Source organism: Nothoprocta perdicaria, unplaced genomic scaffold, assembly GCF_003342845.1.
Source record: "Nothoprocta perdicaria isolate Ctin4 unplaced genomic scaffold, notPer1 scaffold_43, whole genome shotgun sequence".
In the NCBI taxonomy this organism is placed as follows: Eukaryota; Metazoa; Chordata; class Aves; order Tinamiformes; family Tinamidae; genus Nothoprocta; species Nothoprocta perdicaria.
In genome coordinates this window covers 3,301,161-3,316,883 of record NW_020455677.1, presented here as the reverse complement: position 1 = coordinate 3,316,883, position 15,723 = coordinate 3,301,161, and the positions used below count along the sequence as shown (strand labels likewise).

Sequence of the window (15,723 nt, the reverse complement as noted above, 5' to 3'; positions counted from 1 at the left end):
CTGTCCCCTCTGAAGGCTCTGGTGCCAATGTTTGTAAGAGGCACCCTTAATTACAACGCCCCAAACACACAGGCAGATTGTGCCTTGACGCTCACCCACCCTTACAGAGCTGCCGTTGGGATCTTTAGGAGCCAGCTCCAGCAGCAGGGACTCAGGTAAATGGGAATCGATACATATATATTTTGCTTTGCCCCAGCAGAGCTATGGGGAGCATTACATTATTAGAACACCCACCCCAGCAATGGACATGGGGCATCTTGCTTGTATGGAGCAAAGACCCCTCTCAGGCACTGCACCCTCACGGGGAGGAGAAATAAAAACACCCTGGAGCTGAGTACACAGTGCACCCTTATCTCCCTGAGTATTAAACACAAGAGCAAACTGCCCACCTTCAGCCCTGCGACAGACCCGTCCATAACCAGCAAAACAAGCAGCCATCAGCTCAAACCCTTGCACTGCAGCTGTATCACAATATATTTGCATTGAATGCCATGCTCCAAATTGGACCTGGCAAGCGCCTTATCCTCACGCAACAGCGCCATATGGAGCTGCATCTGATCCTGCTTCTGCAGAACCCCCTTCCTATCCAGAATACATCAAACAGTGTCACAGATATACTATGGCATTTAAATAGTAATAATGCGGATGCGAGGGCTAAATTAAAAATGTGTTGCATATTAGAAACAATTTGTGCACCGAGATAAAAAGGGGGATTTGCTGGGTTTTGGCAGCAGAACTTACAGATATGTAAAAAGCATCTTACTTAATTGCTTATATGTCAACTTTCATAGTGGAAAAATGGCAGGAATAAAGGCTAGTCAAAATTACAAGCACAGAAACAAAAGCCCAGCAAACAACAAAGATATCTTTGCAGGCAGATGGAAGAGGAGATGAACTCCAAAAGTTGTATATCCAGCTAAAACATACAACAAAGCTGCACTTTCTCTCAGGAATGGGAGTCCATTTCAGTGGCTGTTTGAAAATTGTAGGATGTGAGTTCTGTGCAAAGCAGGTTCTTGTTTCCCTCCACACAAAAAAAAAATGGGACACTGAATGCTCCTTCATTAACTCACTGGAGACTTGATAAATCAAGGTCATTTAAAGGGAAGGAAAAGTTGTTMAATTATCTGATTCCACTACTTTTTTTCTAAAACAGTACTTTACAGACTGCCAGACTGCCTCTCTCAGACATATTCATTCCCTTGCTGTCAATGAAGCTAAAATACTATCAGTTAAAATGCATGGCAATGGGTATTTTCTTTTTTCAACACCAGACCACTTGCCTGTGCATGCCGTGGACTAAAAGACCCTCAGACACTACCCCTTGCTTCAGTCTCGGATAGAACTTGGCAGCTGCTATATCCCTAAAGCCTTGTTATCAACTGCCTGGGCTTCCATCTTCCCCTGGGAAACCTGTTAGCCAGGGGAGGAGATGGATCAAGTCTCCAGCGTTGGACAGGAGAACCAGAAGAACAACCTTTGGATGTTTCTGGCTGTTTTTCCAAAATTATGTTTATTACTATATATATTGCTACTTATTATATGTATGGAATATGAGACCTTCAAAGAACCTACAAAGATTAAGTATTTCATTGGTCAAATCCTGGAGGCTTTTTTTTTTCAATTTAGACGGATTAATTAATGACTCCATGGGGAATAAAGGTTGAATGAAGACAACTGCATTCCTTAAACAATATGCGTTTCCCAGAGCATGCTGTTAACTAATATTTGCAGCTGTCTTTTTGTGGGTATTCAAAGCCCAGAGTAATTCCAAAATGTCTTTTCTACCAATATGGGAATAACCCTTACCTAGCCTGTGAACAAGGTGACCCCTTGGCTTATTCTCTGCGTATTTTACAGTAACACTGTCCTTCAAAAAAAAAAAAAAAAAATGTTAAAAATGCTATAGCTTGAGGTATTCAAACAATGCAGAGCATTTAAAAAACACAACTAGGGTATTTTGCATAAGAGAGCATGTCCATAACTGCCACGTTTGTTGTGCCAAGCACATACAAAAACTGAGTGCTTGCAGGGATCAACCAACTGAATCCACCAGAGACAAGAAGGCAGCAAACTAAATAAAGCATCAGCTTTTCCCTGCCTTCAGCAGGGTCACCCAAGCTACCAAGTACCTGGTAGCYGGATCCGCTGAGCAGCGGACCCGGTTAAAACACATTTTCACCACACGGTCAACAAACCAGAGATGAGCGCAGACGCTCCTTGAGACCAGGCGAGGAGAAAGGTAAGCCTGGAGCGCGCCGGAATTGAGGACTCGCCGCTTCTTTCCCATACATCCTGTCCCGTCAGCTGGTTTCTGACAGAAACATCCTGCTGCCCGTCCCCAGACCCGTGTTGCCTGGGCCGGGCCCTTATGCTGTGCACGGTGCTCCATGGAGAGTACGTGACAGGGAAGCAGCCGCAGCCCCAGTTTGTTCCTTCACACAGATCGGAGCGTGCAACTGTATTAAAGATACTCTGCAGTTGAATATTTTGAATATTTCTTACCTACGGATTCAAGAACAATCTAAAAACTGCAGTTCTTTGGACTCGTGGTGTGTTTTGGCATCTTTTTAAATGTTTTTAATCATATGTACCCAGACAACTAAAGAACCGTGCAATATAAAGTTAAAAATCTTCCCAGAGTGTTCATTTTTGTCTGACTTTGAATAGTAGCTTAGACACCTTGTGCATAGGAGGATGGCTCATTCTGAAACTGTGGGGGTGTGCAAGATTCAGAAAATTTTGAACAGCTAATCTGTGTAAGAACTTTCAGAAAGAAACCAGTCCAAGAGCTGCTAACTTACTGAGAAGTAAAATAATGGAACGAGAGAAACTCCAATTTCCATCTGAATGTGAGCCAGGCTTCAAAACAAAATTACGCCAAGTTTCAAGAAGATGCCCATGTAGAAAGTTTGTCAAGTTTCACATCTTTAGGAACTAACAGAACCATAGAAAATGTGTTTGATATAGTTTGCCTGTCCCTGAAATCCTGTTGACATGTAAGTGGAAACTGTTGTCCCGCTCCTCCTTGCAGCACGTTTAACCTAGCTTCACTTACACGTACTATTTCTGTGAAATGCAATGCAATCCATCAATCTCACACCAGTTCTGCCTTAAATATCAAGTCTTTGCTGCTGAATTGCTTTGGACGAGACCTGACATACCAGTTCTGCTGACTGATGCAAAGGCCAGATAGCTACATTCACAACCAAGAAAATTACATTAAAATATGTTTGTGTGCAGTAACTGCTACATGAAAAGACAAGATCTGTGCTTGCTGGTTATAAATAACCAGACATTTTCTAACCTTCAACTGGAGGTAGGTCAAAACTGCAGCACTGTAGCACTGACAGTAATAAATATGAACTGAGAAAAACAGAGCAAGGACTTAGTGGTCCAATTCTCGCCTATAACTCAGTATATTCGAAGCAAGTAACAGCAAGTCTAATAACTTCATGTGCCTTTTAAAGCCCTACTATCCTCAGGCAAGTAGGCAAAGCTTTTGAAAAGTAGCTAATGATTTGGGGTGGCTCATATTTTGAGATCCTTCAGAAGGAATCTAAAATAGSTTCAGTTTTCAGAATATGAATACCTATAGCACTCTGAAAGATGTCCCAATTTACCAGTCAAAACTTGGTCTGCCAGTCTCAAATTCCTGCAGCTCGGCAAAGAAGAAATCACTAGCACTTACTTTTTAAGTCATGTATCCTGTAAAACACGTATTCAGAAAAGTAACTCACAAAAAGCAATATCCAAAAAGCAACTTTTTCTCCTCAGTGCTTTCACAGAATGAAAAAGTTCCTAGCAAGATTCCTTGGTGATTTTTTAAAAGCAGAACTAATGTTACTCCCAGTCCAGAGATAACATCAGCAACTGATCATTTTCAGTGCAGCTCTCTTTAGTCTCAGATAACGCCATAAAACTTCCCAAATTTAAACCTTAAACTTTCCCAATATGTGCAAATAGTAAAAATCCAAGTCATATAAAATTCAATGACCCGGAGTGAACGGGACATAAGTATCCCTAAAAGAAGAACTCCTCTTGCAAATCTTACCCACTATCTTTCTAAAAAGTTTTTATTGTCCTCTCAGCTTTGTTGATGTTTCCATAAATGCTGTGTAATATTCCAGTTCTTTTCCATTTCCTTTCCCCTCATTAGCAGGTTATTTGTACTACAGTTTGACCGAGAGACTCCAACTGAGCTTGAGAGCTTTATATGTCTCTACAGACGCTAGAAAAAGGAAAGCAATAGCCTTCATTTTTGATATATTGAGGTTCAAAGAAACTAACACCAGTAATATAGAGAACCAAATAGGCAAGGTTCATTTGAGACTCTGGGCTCAAGTTAGGATCATCATAGATAACTCTGGAAGATGCACAAATTAAACTCAACTCGCTGTTTTTCCGATCTGTTGCCATAAATATTTTCAATTTCCCTTCTCATGTACTATTTTCACTTCAACATGAGTAATTTTCTTTCGTCTCGGCCAAAGGTCTCAGCATACTAATGACATTGTATGCAGCTCCTGCTGCATGGAAGCATGTCTGCCAAGAGGGCAAACTCTTTCCCTCTCCACCCATAACCTGCCACCCCTTAAACAMACAAGACAGTCTCACCTTTATTGAACATACTTGCCTAATTAAAAAAATAAACTGAAAATTTTAATAACCACAGAATTGCATTTACTTAATTTATTCCTCTCTAATATCCATTCCTCTTTGTTTACACAAACCGAAAAAGAAACTCTAAAAGCTACATGAAACTATGAACGTCTTAAGATCAGCATGCACACACAAGGTGCTTTACTGAAGCAGACAGCTAAAATCCTGGCCTCATCCCCCAGTGAAAAGTAAAACCGCTTCAATGACAGAGTCTCTCTAAACAAAAGGTACTTGCTAGGTGCCTATTAAGGAGATAAAGGCAAAGCAGCAGGTAAGATTAAGCTGTGCGGAATCTGTTGCTCTATTTTTAGAATGTGCAACTTCAGGCAGCTTGCTGAGGTCCCGCGAATTACGTGAATTATGCCAACACTCTCCACAGTTGCTTACTAGGCTCGCTTCCTATTATCCAGACAGGATAAGAGTCTAAGGAACATCTGTACAGACTGAATGAGAGCCAAGACCTCAGTGGATGATCCTGCTAGCATCAATTTTTTGTTGAGATTATCTGGACTAGACATGCTGTAAGAAAGCTAACAATTTGGGGAATGTTTCTTCCCCAAAGAAATTATTTTAAAAGATAGTTTAGAAATACCAAATAAACAAACAAATGGCATTCTGTTCACTCTTGGCAGGATGCAGAAGATAAATAATCTGATCATGTGGAAAAGGAGCTGACCTCCAGTATAAATACATATTCTAATCCCTTTGTGTTATAAAAAAGAGAAGATGAATAGGATTTAGGTCATATCCTCAACACTGCAGAATCCATTCAGAGATAGGCCCCCACAGCTGAATTCCAACCCAACCTCCTTCCTACGTGATTATATGTAGGACCACAGTTACATAACTTCTCCACTCGCGTAAGACTAGCGAGGCCTCCATTTCTTCTCCCACTTATTAAATTTGGAATCCAGATCATTGCTGACCAGTGAACGTCTCTTAGTAGATCTCTCAGGATACATCTTACATCTATAATCTATTTTACATCTACATTATCCTTACATCTAGGATACATCTACCTTGTTACATCTCAAATTATGAGGTGGAGTAGAAGAGGCTCCTCTAAAACAAAACCTCAAAATCTTCAATATATGGCCTCCCAGGGCCTTCTACTCACAGAAACTCTGGCAATAGAGAAGGAATCACATTTGATGAGCTCTAGAAGAATCCTTGTAAGAAACAGGAAAATTCTTAGACCACACAAGCAAGAAAGCACCTTGTTGTCAACAATAACTAAGAAAATGTTAAAMATGGTTTCTCCATCATGTCTACTTGCAAAATTTCTTTGAAAAACACAGGGAAAGAGGAGAAATAGAAAAAAAAAGAAAAAAAAAAAGATCTTTTTACCCCAAATAGCCACCCCTTTTAGACAAACGAGCAGAGATGTCTGGTGAGCTACATGAAGTTCAGCAAATTTTTAACGAATTGTTCTCTTTACTTGTGGTCACAGAAAAAAAAATCCATCATTTCTTTTCCTGTGACCTATCAGTATAAATTATTCATATGAAAATGGTAAAGGCCACAGAAGCTGCATTTTTGTTGTTCATGGGAACTTCTCTGAATATTAAACCCAAGTTTCTGCAAGTATCTCTTCATCCTCGTTGAACAGTGTAAATGACACACTCGGTCCAAAACTTCAATTTCTAGTACTGTAAAGCTAATTCTTCATTGAGATGGATTAACAATTTATTCTTTAAGCCCAGAGGAGGAAGTTCAGGCCAGACGACATTTCCGTAACATTTGTAACCGGGAATCATGTCCATACCATCTACATCCAACGCTTACACTAATACCCATCTGTTCAGATGGCATGGTGCCTACTTTGAAATTGGTTGAACCTACGCTCCAGGGCACAGACGCCAAGCAGTTATACAYGATTTTCATAACAACACTGTGGATACCATATGTACTGCAGCAAGGTTCCTTCTCTTCGACACAGAAGCACTGTTCTTTAAAACACAGAAATATTTTACCTGAGCAAAAGGTGACAGGATGACTAACTTCACGGGGTTTCTGGCTGCCAACTAGACTGTGTTGCTGGGGCTGTGAGAAGAAGACTACACAAGCATGAAGTAACAGTCACTGTGCCCTTCAGTCTATGAGTGGGCATAAGGGAGAGATAAGTTGCAAYGGCAGACACGAATGTCTCACAAGCTACTGCAGAAAGAGATAACTGGGCAGCTCTGAACATAAACCAAGACACCCCTCCAAGGAATGGGTAACCAAAACAAGAGGGTTTCCCATGGTCTTCTATCTCAGATTTTTTTTTTCCCCATCTGCTTGTTTGCTACATAGAAAAATAAATGCACTTATGAGGGACTTCTTTTGAAGACAATTTTTCATCTTAGAGATATAAGAGATTACCAGCAGAGCAAAATGGAAAGAAGACCATGGCTTGCACACTACATATTAGCTGATCCAGTCCAGAGGTAGAAGGAATCTAAAACTATGGATATGGGAAATATCACACAGTAATACAGAACACAGTTTACCGAACAGTCTAACTAAGGAAGCTAAAGGAAGTTCTGCTTGGAAGCAAGTATCATGGCATTGGAGTGTTTGAATTCTGTACCACACTGGAAAAAAAAAATAAAAAAAAAAAGGTAGTAAAATCTGTTAAATATTAGAGCCATGCTTCATGCAGGAAGTTTAATAGCGAACAGAAGAAAAAACAGGTCTGGTTCACATGAAATTCATAGGTTCTGTCAGAGACACACAACAATAGCATCTGTGTGGCATCCTGTGAGATCATTCATTTTAAAGGGCATTCTGCAGATGAAACAGTACTTTCTGGCTAGAGTCTCATATGGCTTCGAACCAAACTTTCTATCCACCGATATCTCAACACATGTAAAGGACTGACTAAAGAACCATAAAAGCAACTCTGAGAATATCCAACCATCCAAAATGTAGAGTAGTGCTTACCACAAAATATTACATCAGTTAATTCTTTCAGCATTTAACATTTAAACTGCTCTTAACATAAGCATTGTGCCATAAGCTCTTTGAGGTCTGTGTTATGACACACAGACCTATGTGTCAAAGGGAAACAGTGGTGTCTCCCACACCTCYGTACCCACCACAGCCACATATGTCCCTTCTGCCATCAGTGCAATTGGAATCCCCATCCTCCACAGCGTATCTTCTCTTTTGACCTGGACACAGACTGTTAAGCAGACATTTTCTTTATCTCTTGCATACTACCTTCCTGCTAGACAAGTGTGTACCTCCCTGTGCCACCACAACATGCAACCTCTCAGCTATATTTTTCGCCTCAGCATCCCTACATCAAGCCTTACAGCAAGAGGAGCCACTCCAGACCCTGTCACCTTCAGGACTATCATCTCACACCRAGCTCTGCTAATTGGCAGCTTAATCATGCCTGGAAGAAGTGGTGGGCACTTCCACCACTGGGCTGCCACGGCATGCACAACTGAACTGACACCAGTCAGTGGGAGCTGTYGGTGTTGAGCAACTTTGCAAACTGTGTCACAGTTCTTCCAGAACCGGGTGAGAATGTGAATGGATGGACTTTGGGGAGCCTTCTAGCGAAGATATTTCTTCCCACACCYGGAGGTGACTGCTAAAAGCCCAGGGAGGGAGGCTTCATACAACTTCGTAAGGTAGAAGCAAGCAGCAGAAATCCCTCTTTCAATCCCACTGAGAGTATCAACACACCCTGTATCCAGGAGCTTCTATAATAAACCAAGACAGAAGTTTCTATCTCTAGGAGCCATCCTATTTTATCAMGGACAAAATTGTCTCACTTCATGCCAGAAACAACCTTTCCATCTCGCCTCCGCTATCCAGCCAGGAACACTATCCCTGAACTTCACTCCTTCAGAAATGGGAAGGTTCTTTCTAACTTCCAGAATGAAATTTACTCATGACTACAGCCTAAGCATCAGGTTTTGTGATATTAATGCATTTTCCCTGATAAGTGACCCTAAAAGGCAGCATTATCAAAAGCATGCTGAACACAGTAACCCAAGGAAATGTTGTGATTAAGCTCATATGAGAACCACATTAGATTCCTACGACCAGTTTATAACTGATTTGACTGGCAGTGGGGTTTGGTGAGAATCCAAGACAAGCTTGAGCTCATTATTCTGCATTTGTAATAGGATACTTTTTGCCACCATAAGGACCAATGAGACTGAATTCCTCATCTTTTTACAATCCAAATCCTCTATCTATGGCTAGCATTTTACTCACAAATGCACCATTTAGCATTTCTTAAGTTTTCAAACTACCATTTTTTTAAGTTATGTAAACATGACTCCCCTTCAAAACTTTTCAGATAAATATTTAAAATTTGCAAGCAATCTCGTGCCTGTTCCAACAYGACTTAATTCAAGGCCTTTAATTTCTTCTAAGGACGTTTAATACCATCTTATACGATTAATTCTTGGATAAAGAGCTTCTTACTGTATTCTATTGCTTAAGCTATTTTACTAATTAATCAAGTACTCTATTCATCAACACCATCAAGAAAGAACCTTGCCTTCCAGATGTCTGACATTCAAACGCACCGGTCCAGGTCATTTAGCTTACTTCACTTGAAGAAACTTGATTACTGAATGTTTTGAAAACTGAATACAAAAGATCACACTCTATTTATGAATATGGGTCATATCCATATCAGTTTTGCTTAAAATTTTTYTTTCTCATATGCAAAGATATTTTACAAGTTTGTTAAATTAAACACGCACATGACATCTTGAAAGTAGCGACTTAAAACAAACAACTTTATTTCAAGAAAATCATAATTTCTAAATTATCAATTCTAAATATATTGATGTATAAATATATCATATATAAAATATATATGTATGTATATACAAAAATAACTATGTTCTGAAGTTCTGAAATGGACATAATTAACTGGCTACTAATGACTGTAGTCTGATTGTAGTCTGTAATCTTTGACTTTAGTTCCTGCTTTCTTTCCTCAATGAAACATTTCTGCCRCTCAGCCCAAGAGCCTGGAATATTTTCCTTCCAGCTGGAAGACACAGTTTGGAGCACTACACAGATGCATGTGAGATGGCCAGTACCCAAAAAGCTCATGATCTAACAAATCACTACCAAATGTGCCAGAAGTTTGAAAGTTCTTTTGTTAAAAGATATGTGTTAAGATACATTCTGCCCTCATCAAATTTCTCAAAGTATGCAGAATCACCCTACTAAAAGGAGAGGGCCTGACTAAATTTGCTTGAATTGTGCTATTCAGCTTGGCTACTTGTAGTGAGGATCTCTCTCAGAAATACGCCAAAAAAAAAAAAAAAAAAAAAAAAAACAATTTTTCTTCACAAGCTGTTACTTTTTGAGTAATGCAATTTTCTCTCATAATTGTCATGAAAAACCCTTTAAGAGATGTCACACAGATAGTACTCATGCAGTTGTTACTGAAAACTGCTTTTGTATGACACAGAAGGCTTTCGACGTATTGTTATATAACCTTTCAATAACCATCTTATGTTTATGACTCAATGTTCCGTCAAACCTAGCAATTTTTTTTTTTTTTACAATGCAGAAAAACAGTGAAATAATTTCATACTAACAAAACTTGCCATGGCAGACAGTTATTGTATCATCATTATTTATACATTACCCCTTCTTACATTCCTGTCCATACACATTCTTGAGTACTGATACACATCACTGACGCCCATGAAAATGTTGTTACTGGACCTAAAAAGATGTCATTCTGCACAGATAAGTATGTGCCAATTGCATAGTAAGGCATAAATGTGACAATATAACACACCAGTAACCATGTAATTTTCATTCTAAGTTACTTTCTCCAAATTGTGTTAATGTACTGTTAGAGTTGGACATTGTTGCAATAAGGTAGCAATTGAATTATACACACTTTCTTGATATTACATACATTATTCTCAAACTATACTATCATCAAAGTCAACAAGCAACACTAGCACAGCAGGACTCAGAAGGCACATTACCTATATTACCTACACTGACACCCCTCAGAAAACCAGAGGTTACAACACTTTCGCACATACCACAAGACAGTGGTATCAAATGTCTGACATACTATGTTGGGTATTTATAGAACACAACTCAGRAATAAGTGTTCAAAAGTGCTCAAATATAATTAATAAATTAATGAAGTTCCAGATTGGATCTATTACACTGGTATAAAACCAGAAAAGTGCTTTTGGGATCTGCACTGTAGGATGAGCATGTCTCACACAAGAGTTTCTTTGGAAGGGTGATTATAAATTACACAAAACAAGCACATGAACTCCAAAAGAATCCAATGATATTATAAAACTAACCAATATCTTTATTTGTTTAAGCAAATTTTTGTATCATTTTATTCTGCAAATGTATTTAAAAAAAAAAAGAAACAGAATAAACAAATGTATTTCATAGTTAAATGAACCTATTTTTGCTATATCTATCGGAAGATTTCCAGAGAACACTAAAAGCTCCAAAATGCTAAAAGATATACGTAAAAAATAGTATACAAAGGTACTCCCTCCTTTACCAAGTACAGGTTCAAAAAGTGTAGCATTAATCTGTATTTGGCTTCCAGACACCTTAGTTCAAAATTACTACAAAATGAACAGTTCTTATTTCGTTAAGCATGGAACGATTTAGTCAAGGGATCTGCAATACTCGACTTGTAATTGTAGAAAAGGTACAAACTGTGAACTCTGCAGCTGTTACAGAATTACAGAAGAGCTAAATGGAGTCGTCTGCTCTCTCTTCATTATCAGCGAAAACAGGAACACCTTCAGTCTCACTTTGTGCCAACCAAGCCACGAGACAGTTAGTGGTTTTAACCTCCCACAGTCAGCAAATACAATGCTGCATGTGCACAGTCTGGCAAATGAATATGTAAAAACTTTCAATTTAAGTGACTATTTTAGTGTAGTTGCAAGCAGAACCAATCGTAATCTGCTGTACTGGTATAAGCCCATGGCCTCCATTGCAAATGAGTGAGGCTAAAGCTTGCACTGCTCTTTAAACACGCCGGGTTGTGGACTCCTGACTCTGTTTCCTCCCATTGCAGTTGACACCCTCCTTTTCATATATGCAGTAGAGTTTATTCCCAAAGAGAGAGGGTAAGCAAAACTCCATTAATTTTAACTGTAAATGGTGTGGCCAGTAGCTCTGCTGAAACCAGCAGGAACATTTCCAAAGTTTGGTTCTGCTCAACATAACTCAAGGTGGAAAATATTAAATCAATTTGATTTACTTGCAAAAGATTTATTTAATGAATTTCTCCTTGCAGAAAGTGATTTGGTAAGGAGACAAACGTTCTGCTCAAAAGAAAGAGCCTATAAATCTAGTTTATTAGCTCAGTGATGGCGAGAGGTGCAGCTGAAGCTTTTTACACGTTTAGTCTTTACCTTTTGGATGGTGAGGACAGGAGTGTGCACTACCATCTGCCTAAAGATGTGAGAMCATCTTCACACACAAGCACAGAAAGAAGGGCAGAAAGGGGAAGTTAAGTTATTGCTGCATGGAAGGCTATACTATACTCTAGCCCATCATATTTCAAGAAATGTATTTTTTACTGTGAAATTCCATTCCTGGTCTGCAATCCCACACAGTTCCTTCTGCAATCCTGCAAGATAAACCATTTGAGGCAAAGGTGTGCACGGTCACCTTGCAGCTGTGGAGCTTATCTTACTCTAAGTCAAGAATGCCTATTTTCAATTATATTTTTAATAAGAAAAACTGGCATGTGTAATGTCAGCAAGAACACCAAGCCATTCCAGTCAAATCTGAACTTGAACTTAAAGTAGAAGTTGACAGAACCATCACTGAGCACGCAACAGTCCCTGGATCCATTTTGTGTGTATATCCCATGTGTTTTCTTCTAACAAATCACATAATTCCCTAGTGGAAATTACACACAGAATCCATCGACAACTAGCTACTACAGATGTTATTTTTCAGAAGAATAAAAAGTCTGATATTCATCATAATTAAAGTTCTCGTGTTTTTGTTGGCAAGACCAGCATGCTGTTTTCTGATATGCAGGGGAAATAGCTGAAGATCTCTGCTTACAGAATCTCACAGAGGTTTCAAGATATGAAACAAAGCGTGTTTTAAAAATGATCCTACAGAACTGACATGAGCTACTAGACTTTACCTTCTGGCACAAAAAGCAAAAATGCTGTATTTCGCCAATATCTGAGCATATAGYACATGTAGTAACAATGAATCATTCTAAAATCCTTCAATATGAAAAGCAGTAAAATTGAAAAGCAAAATGCTTATTACACTGAAGCTCATGRCAAAGTTCTCATTAATCAAAAGATCTCCTAGAAACTTTGCCATCGACTTCATTGGAAATAGAAAATTACTCATATCATTATAAATAAATGTAGCATTCAAATTAATGGGATGTCTGTAAAGATGTATTTTTACAGGAAGCTTCTGCCAAAATTGGTCAGCATACAGCAATCATATTTTTCAACTCACAGCTTACAGCTTTGCCATCCTAAAGATTTAACATAATTCTGTATGTATATGTCCTACCAAATATGTCATTTTCAACAGACGTCCTTGGCAGTGTATACATTTTCACAAGTTCTGCTCTTCATAAGCTAGCTTCACATGAAGACGCTGAAGAACAAAAAACACTTTAGGGTGGGGTGTGAACGCTGGAAGGGGGGTTTTGCTGATGAACTGGAACAGGGTGAAGCACAGAAGAGGTGACTACAAACTAAAAGAAAGACAAACAGTCTTGGCCTGAGCATAGAAGGGAGCAGTAGAGACTGATGTGTTCATTATAACAGAAGCACGTGAAATAATAGCTGATTCATTCAGTGTTTCTAACAAATAAATAACTTCCCTTTAAAGGAACAGCCTGGTATCTGGTTGCTTTGTTCTTAGCAGTTGCCTTGCATGGACAAGGTTATCATATGATTGAGTTCAATTCATTTTCTGCCATATACCTGGAGCTTCATATTACTCATTAATGTCAGCAAATCTCATTGAATCAGAGTATCTTCTGAAAGTTATTATCCTGAATTTATGCTTGTTGTTTTCATTATGCACTGCTGTTTAATTAACATAACTCATATAACACATGTACATCAAAATACTCACATACGATTTTACATAAAACTAGAGGGAAAAAAAAACATAAACACATCTTGATCATCAAGAAATATCATCAGGCTCTCAAGGTCCACAGATGGAGTTATCCTTTCATATGTCAGTGACAGTATTGGAGATTCCCKTAATTGCTCAAAAATGCAAATTGAAAAGGAAGCTAAACCAAGTGCTAGTGTGAACTTCGCTATCTCCATAGCTGGCAATCTGCTTCCAGAAAACAAAAAAAGTATACCAAGAGATGGAGTCACAGTTAGAAAAGGTGGCCTCAAACTGATCCAGAATTAAAAATTCCTCAAGCAAGCAATGAAATTCTGAAGAGACAACTATTTTCTTAATGTATCTAATTTCAATATGCAAGTGCAAGACTCTAGCAAAATCAAAAGACATAAAGATATAAAGCAAAAATAACTATTTGTAGATTAAAGTCTACACTTTAAATACAGGGCTTTAAATTAGAGGGTAAATGGCTTTTTCCCACTTTTTTTATGGAGACTTATCCTTGCTGTCTGTACTATTGCACAGGAAGATGTGATCAGATTACTGTAATATAAACACAATGGATTATTTATGAGGCATCCCTCTTCTGCAGACACTGTACCTATGACCACTGTTATGTTTCTATAGAAACTTTTTTTTATTAAGACTATCCAAAGTCCAAAGCCTCAACTCTCTAAGAAACTGCTGAGATGTCACAGGAAGAGAGTTCCTTCCTGTGTTGGTGATGAATCACTGCCCAATTTATTAGGCTGCAAATGCAAATATATGATATCCAAATTATGATATCCAAAATTATGATATCCAAAAGAAAGAAAGGCCGTCTTAATACCTGAACGTGCTGACCGAGTATTTTTGCAACTCCTTCCCCAGGTTTKCTGCAGTATATTTACCTGAAGAGACTCTGCACTGCCACACAAGTAACCCAGCCCCAGGTCCACGTGTGCAGGATGCGAATGCTCTCCCCTCTCTCCCTGGGCACATTGGCCAAGTTGCACATGGAGTCTGCAGATTTTTTGATCGGAGAGCAAAGCCTGTGCAGGATTTGCAAATGAGTCCCTTCCAAAAGCAGATCGAGAGAGTTTCATGCGCCTAAAAGCAAAGGCTACTCATGTTAAAGCAAGCAGGATTGTGCCCAGTTGTTCTGATCGCAGCCTTGCAATGACTGAATTCAAATGCACTAAATTAAAGGAGCTGTGGAAACATTAATTTAAATTACTTCCCTTCTCTGGGTTTATGTACTTCTTGACTTCTTGTCACAGAACATTATTAATGCTCTTTCTATTGTCTTAATCAGCTACAGTATGTGCACAGGCGGTTTCAAATAGTGTAAATGTGGGTACAATACATAACCCAGGTGAATACAGGTTTGCATATAGCATCCAAACATGAGACACTTGCCAAAGGCAGTAATTTGGGGATGTCTATTGCATGACTGACTGCTGGCTGGGGAAGGAGGCTAACTAGAGAGCTGACCTCCGTGCAAACACCCGAGGTAAACCCCCCAAGTCCTCGCAGAAGTCATCTGAACCTGCTGTTCTGCAGAGCTGCAGTTTCCAGCAAAGACACTGAAATATTATGGACAAGAACCATAATTTGATACCATTTGTACAACACTAGGGTAATAATGGGTCTCTGGTGTCCAGATGGTAACATGCCATAAACAAATAACAGTAAAGACTGAAATACTAGGYATCTTAAAATTCAAATAGTGTCTCCCCATTCTTAAATCTCTGGAGATGAATAAACCACAAGTAGGAAATTCTTGCTTATAAGAGGAAAAGCCTCATCCAGCGACTTCCAAGACCTGATGATGCTGTGAAAGGATTTTGTTATACAGGGAAACAACCAGTCTTGCTTCGCCTTCACAGTCACTCCCTATTCCTTTATTGTTTAATTCTCTGGCTTTTCTCCTCTAGGTACCTCAGTTTCAGAGAGATTTAACTTATCTTACAACACAGAGAA

General features: G+C 39.0%; 1 protein-coding gene across 2 annotated transcripts in view; it reads right to left on the bottom strand.

Annotated features, from left to right (window-relative positions):
• The window catches only part of PRKCE (protein kinase C epsilon), a 265,165-nt gene that overhangs the window by 223,025 nt on the left and 26,417 nt on the right, over positions 1 to 15,723 (bottom strand). The window lies entirely within an intron of this gene.